This window comes from Leuresthes tenuis, unplaced genomic scaffold (genome assembly GCF_036924035.1).
Source record: "Leuresthes tenuis unplaced genomic scaffold, fLeuTen1.0.hap1 SCAF_17, whole genome shotgun sequence".
NCBI lineage: Eukaryota > Metazoa > Chordata > Actinopteri > Atheriniformes > Atherinopsidae > Leuresthes > Leuresthes tenuis.
The window spans coordinates 9,524,928-9,536,966 of record NW_027325371.1 but is presented as its reverse complement, the minus strand read 5'-3'; positions in this window follow the sequence as shown (position 1 = coordinate 9,536,966).

Here is a 12,039-nt window from a genome sequence, read left to right as displayed (position 1 = left end):
AATCTTTTGCATCCATATATAAAGGCTAACAAACTAACTTGTCCCTGTTGTGTGAAAGAGGATTTTTCCATTGTTGGAACAATGTCGTTGGGTCATAATCTGTAATTATGTGTATTATTTATCATTTTTGATAATGGTCTGCATGTTCAGCTCTTTTCAACATCTTCACATTTTCTGATGTATTGGTTGACCATGAATTCAGGTTAAAGCCCGTATAATTCTCTTCCTCCCCACTGTACTTTAAAATCCATAGAGTTTGTGATTTACTCTCGGAGGTTCAAAACTGTAGTCATGACTTTGACCATGAACACATCAGCAGGTGGATACTTTATTATGACATTGCATTACATAGCTGCTAAGAGGCCTACATAGCTTAACATTCCTGAAGAAAGTGCAGAGGACTTATGATTGGTGAGTAGGCGTGTTTAAAAAGGCGATGCAAGGTAAGTGAGGTGTTGCTCAAGTGCAGGCAGAGAGAAAACATGCAGACAGCTGCTGCTACCCGCTGCTCTGCCGCTGGCCTGTCCCTTGTGACTGAATGAGCACTGACCTCAGGTCAACCTTGTAATGCATCCTTTTCAATAACATCCACCTCAGTCATATGCCTTAGCAGTAGTTTTACGGCACGTTCCTTGGATTTTCTTTGTCTCTCAAGGGAAATTCATCTGTTGCCTTTTGTCATAGGAGTCCAGATCAGGTCGAATTGTATAAACCTTTCAGTGTAAATAAAATTCAGGCGACTGGTGTGACCTACATAGGGAATGTTAGTGATTAAAGAACCTCTAAATAATTTGCCCTGTCTGTTTCCAACAAAGCAAACATTGCACTAGCTTTGCTTTCCACACTGTGGATATCAATGTTTGTAGGAATGTGAACTAAACAGTTTCTGGTTGCTTATAGTCAGTAAAATATCTGATTGTGTTTTTCTTTGTCGACCGTGTGAATGTCTCATTTATAGAAATGTGTTGCTGACACAAATTTGTTGGAAGGCATAACTTTGGTTATTTAGGTGAGAAGCGTATCTATATATGTTATTTCTGAAACTGTAAAAAAGACACTTAATGTCAGCATGTAAACACATCATAGTTCCCAGTATTTCTTAATAAACTGTGCTGTTCTATTCAGCTGTTTCTGGCAGTTTTATCAGAACTGCTGAGTTTATGACTGCCATGAAAATCCTATTACACCTAATCTACTAAAGAATTTATTGGATTTAAAGACTTTTTATTGCTTTTATACATTCAAAATAGTTATTATTTGGGTAAGAAATAAACTGTACAAAAATAAAAGACTAGTTGACCGTTTAGGTTCATATCTTTCCTTTTTTATGGTTTCTCAGTGGGACAGAAAAGATTGGTATGGGCCAGAAAAGCATACAGCGAGGGCCCCCAGGACTCCTGCCTCATGGGCCCCATAGTGCATTCTACTGTCGTTGTAAGCTAAGATTATTCCGCTGTTTGGTTCCACCATATGCAGCAGCGGCACTGGATGAGCGCTGTCTGGTCCTGATGAGCAGGTCTAAGAGGGATTAGTGGACTGTTGTGGTGGATTGGCAAGAACAGTGGGAGGCTGTCCACACACAGCTGTGTGTTTGTGTGTTTCATAATGCTCTAGCCTCTGGTTGGTCTCTCTGGCTTTGGCTCCAATACCTTTCCCTCCCTCTAACCTAACAGCTCAGGACTGCAGGCAGCGGGAACTCCTGAATATCTGGAGCGACATGAAAGCTTTCAAAGACACATGATTCCTCCTGATGAATTGTGAGAGAAAAGTGCTTATACAGACATTATCATTTGAAAGTGAAGCCTTTTCTTTTTCAGTGGCCACACTCCTCAAGATTTATACAGCTTTGCAAATATCTCAAGGATTTGACATGAAAAAGATTTGGAATGAAATATCATGGCAAAAGTTATGTCCCTCTGTAGTGTTAAGGCTTGAGTAATCTTCTCATCAGGAAAAAAATTGTATTGACTACACCTATATATATAACTTGTATCCCTTTTGGCACAGACAATTGTTTCTGTGCTGGTCAAGACGAGTTGTGTTTCTGCCCTTTCAGTGACTGTGGTCACATTTCATGTACCCCGCAGCAACTGTTAGCTGATGACAGTCTCTATTTAAAGAAAACAATCCCCATGGACAAAGAGTTGGTGGAAAATATCAGATGATAAATGTCTCATGGAAAAAAAAAGCGTGATTTAAAACCCAAGCTTTGCTTGGGTTGGAAACAAGAATATTCCAAATCAGTCACATCATTGTGGAAAAGTTGTTAAAAAGCACCAGTGTCATTTTTGGAGATAAGAACTGTGCTCTCACAGTTGTGGTATGTGAAAATGAACTGTTTTTGATGTTACGTGGATGGATTTTCTGAAAGGTTTAACTTGACCTAACCAAGGCAAATATATTGAAAAAAAGAGAAACGGTTTCTTTTGACCCAACCAAAAACAACCCAACAACAACAAAAAAACACTTTGACCAAACACTTTCTTGTTAAAACAAGGGTGTGTTCCAATAGAAATGCTTCTAAAACCAAGAGGACTGCCTGAATCTGCTCATCCACATTCCTACTTACTTTTAATATCACCTCATTTTCTATTATGAGACAAACTTACACACTGAGATAGAAAACAACAGAAAATTAAAATCTTGTCAAAGCCGTCTAATCTAATTTCTTTTGTGATCCGAAGTTGTGAGTTTGACCTGAATTGTTCTCTTCAAACACTTTTCCTCAAAGACTTTGCTGTCCTTTTAAACCTTTTCTAGAAGGCCTTGGTCTGCACCCAACATTGCTAACAATTCTTTGGCTTCAGCCTCTCTGTGCTCTCACTCTGTGTGTGCGTGTCTGCGTGTTTGATGTCGTGGTTTGGCTGTCCTCTAAAGTGTTCATTTCAAAGTGGTTAGTTTGGGCCTCAATTGGACTCACTGGCTGTCTGCCTACACCCTGTGGTCTACCATCCACTACAACAGCTGCCTGTGTGTGCATGTGTGTGTGTGTATGTGTGGGTCTGTGCATGTTTGTGTGTGTCTAACTACAGTATATTTTCATGTGTACCACCACTGTCAATCCCATAATAAACTCACCCTACTATGTATATTTTCTATATGCAGAATAGACTTGTTTAGTCTGGAAATGCAGGTGAACCACAGAGAAGATCCTTTGGCTGCTAAAAACCAAAAAACAGTCTCTGGCCTGCTGATCTCATCTCCAACTACTTTTTTTTCAGCTACTCATCATCCCTTTGCATACAATTATTACAGTCATCTCATAAACCTGTTAATAAAATGACGAGGTGTGCACATTACCTTTGAATAAAAATCATCATGTTTAATCACAGTTACAATAGATTCTGTAGATTCTGGCTTAGTGGGTTAAGCAGATGTCCCATATACAGAGGCTAGTCCTCGATGCAGTTGGCCCCTGTTCGAGTCCTGAACTGGATGGCCATTTGCTACATGTCATTCCCATTCTCTCTCTCTGCCCTGTTTCCTGTCTCTCTCCACTGTCCTATCAATAAAGGCATTGAAAAGCCCAAAAATACTTTAAAATAAACAAATTCAAAATAGCTGCAACAGCAAAGTAAGAAAATTATGAAGGGGGTGACCAGATTTACACTTTACATTTACAGTCTTTCTGGTTTATGTATTACTCAGTCAGAACACTTCAACTTTAGTGAAAATTTAATAAATGTTATTGATATTACTGAGGAAATCCTGGTTGTGATTGGAAACAGACACATCACCTTTATAACAGGAGGAAAACCTGTCCCCAGTATCATGTTATTTTGAGCCCAATCCCATGACAGCATGTGAGTTGCTATATTGGTCCATGGATCTAAATGTTGCATTTTCAAAATAATGAGACAGATAGTGTAAAATAATGCATTTTCAACACTCTGTTCCCACACAGATTAGTCAGCAGATCAACATCCTACGTCTCCATACCTGTCCATAAGTGACAACATCCACTCACTCGTGTTCACTTGGCCACACTTGCCAAGCTCCCACCAGGAGTGTTGCGTGGGCATGGCGTGCACAAAACACGTTGCTTTTTATTTCAGCTCCTACGTTAACAGATTAGAGCATCCACACCTGCTGTGTAAACTGTTTCTTTAACTGCGCTGCAGCTGTAAAGCATCTAGAGGTTTTGGTATTCTGCCCATTTTCATTTATCATACGTGGGGTGAACATGATGAAAAAGATTCTCAACAAAACACAAAAACATTTGTTGGTTATTATTGACATCGTACCAGCAAAAACACGTTTAGACAGTATTCTCAGTTTATTTCAGCAACCGAAGTTACAGTTGGTATCTTCCATGTCTTCATTTTTTGAGTCACATCAACTATGGAACACACAGAACGCTGTGTATTTACTGCCATGACAAGATACATGCTCTGTGTAAAAACAGTTGTGTAGACAGTTATTGGACCTCAATGGCGCTACAACAGGAAGGCCAGAGGTGTGAATACACACATGCCTTACGCAGAGGAAGGAGGGGATTGTGGGAGGTGCTGGTTTATGTTTTCAACTGTCTTTTATTTTTTTACTTTCTTCTCACTCACGATTCCTTATTTTTGTACTGTGCTCCCACCTTTGAACGGTTAGGGTTAGGCTTTCAGGGCTGGGGTCATATAATTGAAAAAATTAACCTACTGTTAAATCTCTTCTTTTTTTTATGCATGAGCTGCCCATCTCTTCCTCTTGCTGGGTAGTTGTAGTTTTTTTTCAGAAGGTATATTCTAATGGCCTCTATTTGGAGCAACAATGAAAGGGAAATTACTAATTTTATGTGACACATGATTAGATAGATAGATAGATCTTGGACACATCTTTTTTTTTAATCATGCCAGTAATCTACATATGCAAAAATCCATCAAGAGCAGTACATGGCATTCAATGAAGCTGATGAGTATGAGGAAAAAGTGACAGCTGTTGTGATACACCTTCATTTAACAAAGTAATCTTTTAATGACAGTGCTAATAGATACAGACAGTACAGCAACAACTCCAAGAGGTTTTCTTTTCATAGTGACTTCAGACATCAAATATGTGCTCTCAAGAACAGAAAAAAAGTATATTTTATAATAAGTCCCCTTTAAAGCCCCTGGCTCCCACAAAACTGTCGTAGCGATGTTGATGTTTCAGTTTCTTTTTCATAGTGTCCTTGTTATTCTGTGTTGATTTCTAATACCAGTGGTCCTGACGAAAGAGCAGAAAATTACACCATTGAAGTGAGACCCTTTTTGTCTGGACAAACAAATAACCACTAAATAAAGAGCAATCTAATGCATTGGTCTGATTGTGAACCACTCTTCCTTCAGGATCCTGCCAGCTGTTTCCTGTCCAAATATAGAGCTCAACGGCCTATTCTCATGGGATTGATTACATATCATAATCCAGTCATGGATTTTAAAGACCAAGAAATTCCTGCAGGAGTTAATTAGATACTTCACACTGCACTGGCACATCTAGACTGTGAATAGCAATAGTGTTTAAAAGTTGATAGGGCAGGGTAGAAGCAGAACATTTCTCGAAGAAGTGAATCTGCGACACAGGAGCAGTGCAGGGACTGATTTGAATAGAGAAAGGAAGTGAACAGTGTCAGGATCTCTTTGAATATGGAACAAAGAGCCCATGGACCTCTGTGTTTATGACCCTTGATCTGTGCATGGAGTTTGTCTCTGCTGCTGGGCTGTGTGAGTCTCTGGCTGTGAATCAGGCCAGCTTGGAGAATTGAATTGGTGCGGATGTTTGTACAAGTGAAGGGAAGACAGCAGGGGAGGAAATGCTAATGATCTTTATGGGCAATAAACAGGACGTATATCTTCAGGTTGATAGATGCACATAACCTTTGGCATGATTTAGTTACACTAAGTGAGTGTCTCAGAAGGGTTGACATCAAAAGGCCTTTTCTAGAGAAGCAGAGATGAGAAATCATAGAGATTGAAAGGCTCTGTATCAGAATTGAAGAGCACCAACTGTCTGCTCATAATTCATTCCTTAGTTTCCAAGGCCATAACGTTCCTGTATCACATTCAGTCTGAAAATTCTTTTCTCAACATATTTTCCACTTTATTCCAGACCCCTGAATAACTTAATAACATTTACATGTCACATTCAAAATACATCCAGGTGCCTGGGTCTTCTGCTGAAGCATTATTGATCGCTCTGCTATCTCCAAGCTATTGACCTCGGTATTTATGTGTAGCCAAACATTTGAAGCGCGATGAAAGGTGAGCATTTTTTAAGGAGAGGGAAAGTTGGCAGGAACCTTCTTGGTGGATATGCATACCTCCTGCTGCAGGTCTTAATGGGGTAGAACACCCCCACCTCTTTGCTTTTTCTCCCTCAACTCACATAAAAAACGTTTTTTTCCTTCCACAACCAGGCCTGATGAGATTTCCTTATCTGATAAAACTGCTACAGAGACTCATTGGTGGTGGTGTAAATATATTTAAGCAGGTATTCATTTGCAAACATTCAAAGACTTATTGAGGATTGATTCCATGTAAATGTCTTCTCGGTAAAACTTCTTCACTTCCTGGACCTTCCGCACCCAAAAACATACTTCATGTTTTGTACTTGTTAAACAAACAAGATCTGACATGTGGTCACCAAGATTTAAACCTTTTGATAGACAGATCTTCTTTCCTTGGAAAGGAACATACTTCCTCCTGTTTTCCATCTTTGTGCCGGGCTGATATCTGGCTTTATTTTCACTATGAAGAATATCATCCATCTTGTCTTCTACCTCATGGCAAGAAATCAGACAACAGTTTTTGTAAAATTACTGACATTTGTTGATTTCAGAGGTCCACCGTGGGATTTCCAAAGAGCAGCATTTTCTTTATTGTTCAATGTATTAGGTCCACGTGTATTCTACTAAAAAAAGTCTCAATGACTTCTTGTTGTGGTTATGGCTCATGTTGTTGCTTTCCCACAAGACCGGGCAAAAACCACAATTTCTAAGAGATTTATCTTTCTACACTCTTGCGGCGTACCAAATAGCAGCCATGGGGAAATCTAACATCGCCCAGCCATTTGTTGAAAATAATGCCACAGAGTAAGAACACATGTTTCACAGTCCCATAAGGTATATGTTGACTTATGAATAAGTATTTCTACTAGGGAAGAACATAATGTAAAATACATAATACATGGAGGAGAAACATGTGACACCATACAGTCTCGGTCAAAATGATCATCTTGGCAGAGATCATTTTTCTCTAAAATGTTTGTTTGTTATTATCTATCAAGACATCATTGTTTTTTTTGTTTTTTTAAAGGATTTGACTGCTTGTCTGTTGTGAAGAGCAGCTTCTAATTCTGGATTTATGTCTTTGTCCATGATTTAAATCATACCTAAAATCCGAAGCCACAAATGATAAAGAGTACATTTTTACATAACCAGCTTCAAATGCTGGTAATCCACATTATTGATCCTGTAAAGTTCAAAGAGTGTCACTTCGCTCGGGGCTTAAATTATATGAAACTACACATATACGGCATCTATTGATCTTGCTCTGATGTAAATCATATGCACAACTGCTCATGAAATTTTTAAGCGATGAAAAAAGCTGAAAGACTGCATGTCAGTAAACAACAAACATGGAAATTTTAACATCTGCCAGTGCTTTGTTTTACAGTAGAGCACAGAGATGAAGATATACAGAAATATAGATATTTAAGGACACAGATTAATTTTTCTAAAAATGTTTGTAAATCTTTTTGTGGATATCAAAACTGCTCATGAAAGAGATAACTGTATTACATAAAACAGAAGGATTTGGGTGTGCAAACAGAAACAGAAACACTCTTATTCATTATTCATTAGAAGCAAGGTGGGTTCATAAAAGGGTCCAGAAAGAGTTATCAGTAGCTTATTTACAAAGTACACAATGTGCTTTGACTCACATGAGAACAAAGAGGAAGGAAAAGAAATACAAGCCTTTCTGGCATAGTTAGACATCCTATTAAAACATAATCTTAGTGAAAGGGAAATCTTAAGTTACTATGAGTCAAGCCACATTTATGGAGGTCTGGACAATGTTAGACACCATTACTGTCTGGCTCCTCTTTGTGAATATGCCATGATTCTGTCTTAGTGCAACAATACTTCTATTTTCTCTCAGTGTTCTGGTATTCTGATCTTTATGATAGTATACGATTTGAACTGTACCTTGAAGTGGAATCATGGACTTTAACACTTTGTTGTGACCATACCAAAGTCTCAGAGGTCTTGATTGTTTTAATGAATAAGTGGCAGGAGCTGTTTCACAATCCAGACCATGACTAGACCGAGCCACTTGAAAAGATCTATTCACAGGGTTTGTGAAATTACAACCCAGTTATCAGTGTAACCTGTTGCTGTTGTATGTTTCTGTAAACCACAGATCATATGGATAAGATCTGCTGTCTCAACCTCTGGGATGGGCATAAGGTGTGCCACTCACAACAATATTTGATGGGGAGATCATTTTCCTTTTTATAGTTGTGGTCTTTTTGATTTTGTTTAGGCACTGAAACCGGTTTAGTTTATGCACCATCACCACTAGGTCAGCTTTTTCTCTTCAGAAATATTGAGAGTATGCATATCGGTGGTTTGCAAAAACATAAAATGCCATTTGGGCTGGAATTTATCAAACAACTGTTATGACGTTCAGTGAGAAAAAATATCTAGTTAGTCACCAGAAATGTGACCTTGAAATACTGACCATATGTGTATGTTAAACTGAGACATGTGCTTTCCCTGATGACTCACTAAAGATATCGTTCAAAATTCAAGGATATACACTTGCCAAAGGATTAGTTGAGCACATTGACAACGAAGGAGTAGTTCCTGGGGGTTACTATGCCCAGAAAAGGCCTAACCAAGTGCATGCCCTCCCATAGAATTAACGAATCATTATCATCTTTGCTTTCGAGAGAAATGAGACCACCTTCTTCCTAAAATGTATCCATGTGGCATGTGTTCATGCAGGCAGATATGGCCAATAATAGCCTTCAAAGAACAGGCAATCTCTAATGGTCTTGAGATCAGCTGCATTTGAAGGAAAAAAATGACATCGGTGATGATACAGTCATGTTGTAAAACCAATGATCATTTGTTCCCAGTGACCAGCACCTCACTGCAATCTTCAGTGCACTATACATTTCAGCTATATTGTGTTGTCTATATTGTGTTTTGGTAAAATGTGTTATTGTGTTATTTGAACGTGTTATTGACCATGTTGGCGTTCATCTCAGCTCACACAAGGGCTCATAGTTGATAGCACAGCACTTAGTGCCGGTGACTGAATGATCGTCTGCTCTAATGTATTTCCCCTTTGTCGCTTGGAGGTGTGTAACTATACAGGACTCCATTATGAACTGTATTAAAGAATATGAAGAAAATAATATTATGACCTATTTAGTTGGAAGACTTGTTACAGGAAATTTAGCAAGCCTGTTTATCAAAATGTTGAACTTTTCTCATGAATAGATCAAATGTAAATGCTGAATGTAAATCAGTAAAGCAGTAAATCAAACACAGCACAATGGATTCTGGGATACTGTGAAGGGTAAAGTTCTTCTCACTTTTCACCCTTGGTGAAAGGAAGGCTGCATTTCCTGATATGATCTTATCCTTTGAAACAGGAGATTAAATGGACTTAGTTCACTAGCAACCCTATAGCCAAGAAAATGTAGACAACTTTCATACCTAACCTTGGTTAAAGTTAGGGATTGTGGGTCCGATTAAATGGAATTATACATGTTGTGTCTAAAGTCACTGACTTTTTCTGTTTCAAACCATACCAAGATACATTCATAACTACTGATGAAAGCTTCCATGAAAAATAGTTCAGAAGTTTATTTATTGCTTCCTAAAAGGTTTGTTAAGGTGTCAATAGAATGCCTGAAGACTGAGACAGCTGTGGAAAAGCTATTTTCAATGCAATTTCAAACTTTAGACAAGACTCACAGGAGGAAACAAAGACATGTGGCACTGCTTCAGAACTGCTTAATAAGCATACTCTGCCAGTCTTGATAATAATCTTAGCCTCCATATAGGCAACAGATAGATATCTGGAATGCAGGCAGAACTGAAGGGTGAATTATTTCACCACCTTTCAGATTTTTGTCTAAACAAAAAATAAATTGAAAACTGCTTCTGGAAACTTCATGTGGACTCCAGCAATGTCATTTGTCTGTGAGGATATTCACCCGTTTGATTTATTCTGGGTTAAAGACGTACTTCCCAAACAAAAACAGTGGTAAACTATGTTGGCTTTGATGTAAGAATATGTCTAAAAACTTTATTAACTGGTGAGACATACCAAATACATTTATTGTGCTGGTTTTGAGTGGTGCTGTCAGAATGGTGCTGAGTGCCTCCCTTTCTGTGTACGACTACACTGTGGGTCTTTCAGCCGCCCCTCTCTGGGCCCCTTCCCCTCCAAAGTCCTCCTACTCTGTATTGTTCTTGTGTTTGGTGCTGCGTTTGAGGCCGTCTCTTATCACGTGCGCAGGCTTAATCTAACCTATTTACTGTATAAACCTCCAAAGGACCACCCCCTCTAACTGGCTACTGACTTACTGGGAAAGAAAAGAAAAAGCAATTTCAAATGCAACTACTAATAACCACATATATGATGATGAAAAGAGATGATAGGGTGACATGTAAAAGGCATGTCTGTCTCTTGCTTTCATATCATCACTATCCTTTCTTGACTCCCAGGACATTCCCGAGCTTTGCTTGCCAGCAGTCATATTTATTGTCCCTTCTGATGCATTGTGGGAGGTTTGTGTGGATATAGAGCTGAGGTGGCTGCCCGTGTCTGGAAGTTTAGTTTCATGGGAGGTCTGCATTTACCGCATAGGAGTTTCTGAAGACATACAGACTTAAACAGATGACAGAGTGTTGAACATATCTGCCTCTCTATCCCACACGGAGTTTGAAACAATGGAGCATTATATATTTCTCTCAGGTTCTTTGTGTGCATATTATGTGTACATTTAGGGTGGTAGAAAGATGATTTGTGCCAGCCAGGTTGTAAGAGGTGAGACTCTTTGTCTGTCGTCAACACATAGAAGAGCTCAGGTGGGATTATTTCACACACAAATGCCTCTGCCCTGTGCAGACACACAAAGACAGATTACCAGCAAGAGTATCATCACCACAAAGTTTAACTTCTTGAAACTCCTGTTTTTATCTGGGTTACATCTTTAACTTGTGTAATTCTGATGCACAGGGGAGCCAGATTTCAAGCCTTACCTGCATGTATAATAAAGGCGGAATAAATGCACAGGCCTCCCTGTTCTTTTAATCAGATAAGAGTAAGTTCAGGGAGCAGGCATGGGCTTCTCTGAGCATTCCCCTGCTGCAACATACAAGGCAGCTTTTGTCTCAATTCCATATCTGTGGCTGCTATTTCAATAGGGGTGGAGGATGAACAATGTTTATTAGATGTAGAAAGCTTTATTTGCTTGTACATAACTAGATCACAAAGTACAGTGATGGGATTAAAGAAACTGTACAAAATGAGCCACCCAGCTGTAGTATGTGGCATTGCATAAAGGACATAGAGATTGCAGGGAGTCAGTGATTTTTACTGCATTAAAGAAACACACCAACATTTTTCATTCAGCGTCATTTGCCTTACATGCACCAGAGAAAATGCATTAGACAACTCTGTGGGAGCCACAAGGGTTAAATTTCTTTACTGGGACTCAGAGAAAAATGGTATCATTATATTTGGAGCCCCCTGGGGTGTTTTTGAATTTCTACACCTGGTCACATTGAATCCAAAGGAAGTGTGCTGCAAGTAAAACCTCTCACAGAAACAAGATGATTTATATCATTGTGGTAGAAGGAAATTCATCCAAATCTTTTAGTCTCTTTCAGCACATACACTCACACACATGTGTATAAACATGTATATATGTATGGACATTTTATACTGTATGTGAAATGCCCTCAGTGTCAGTACATTTCTGAGTTCTCCATCCATTTGTGAGTGAAAACAGGAAACCCAACCATTTCTTATTTGGACAAGCGCTCCT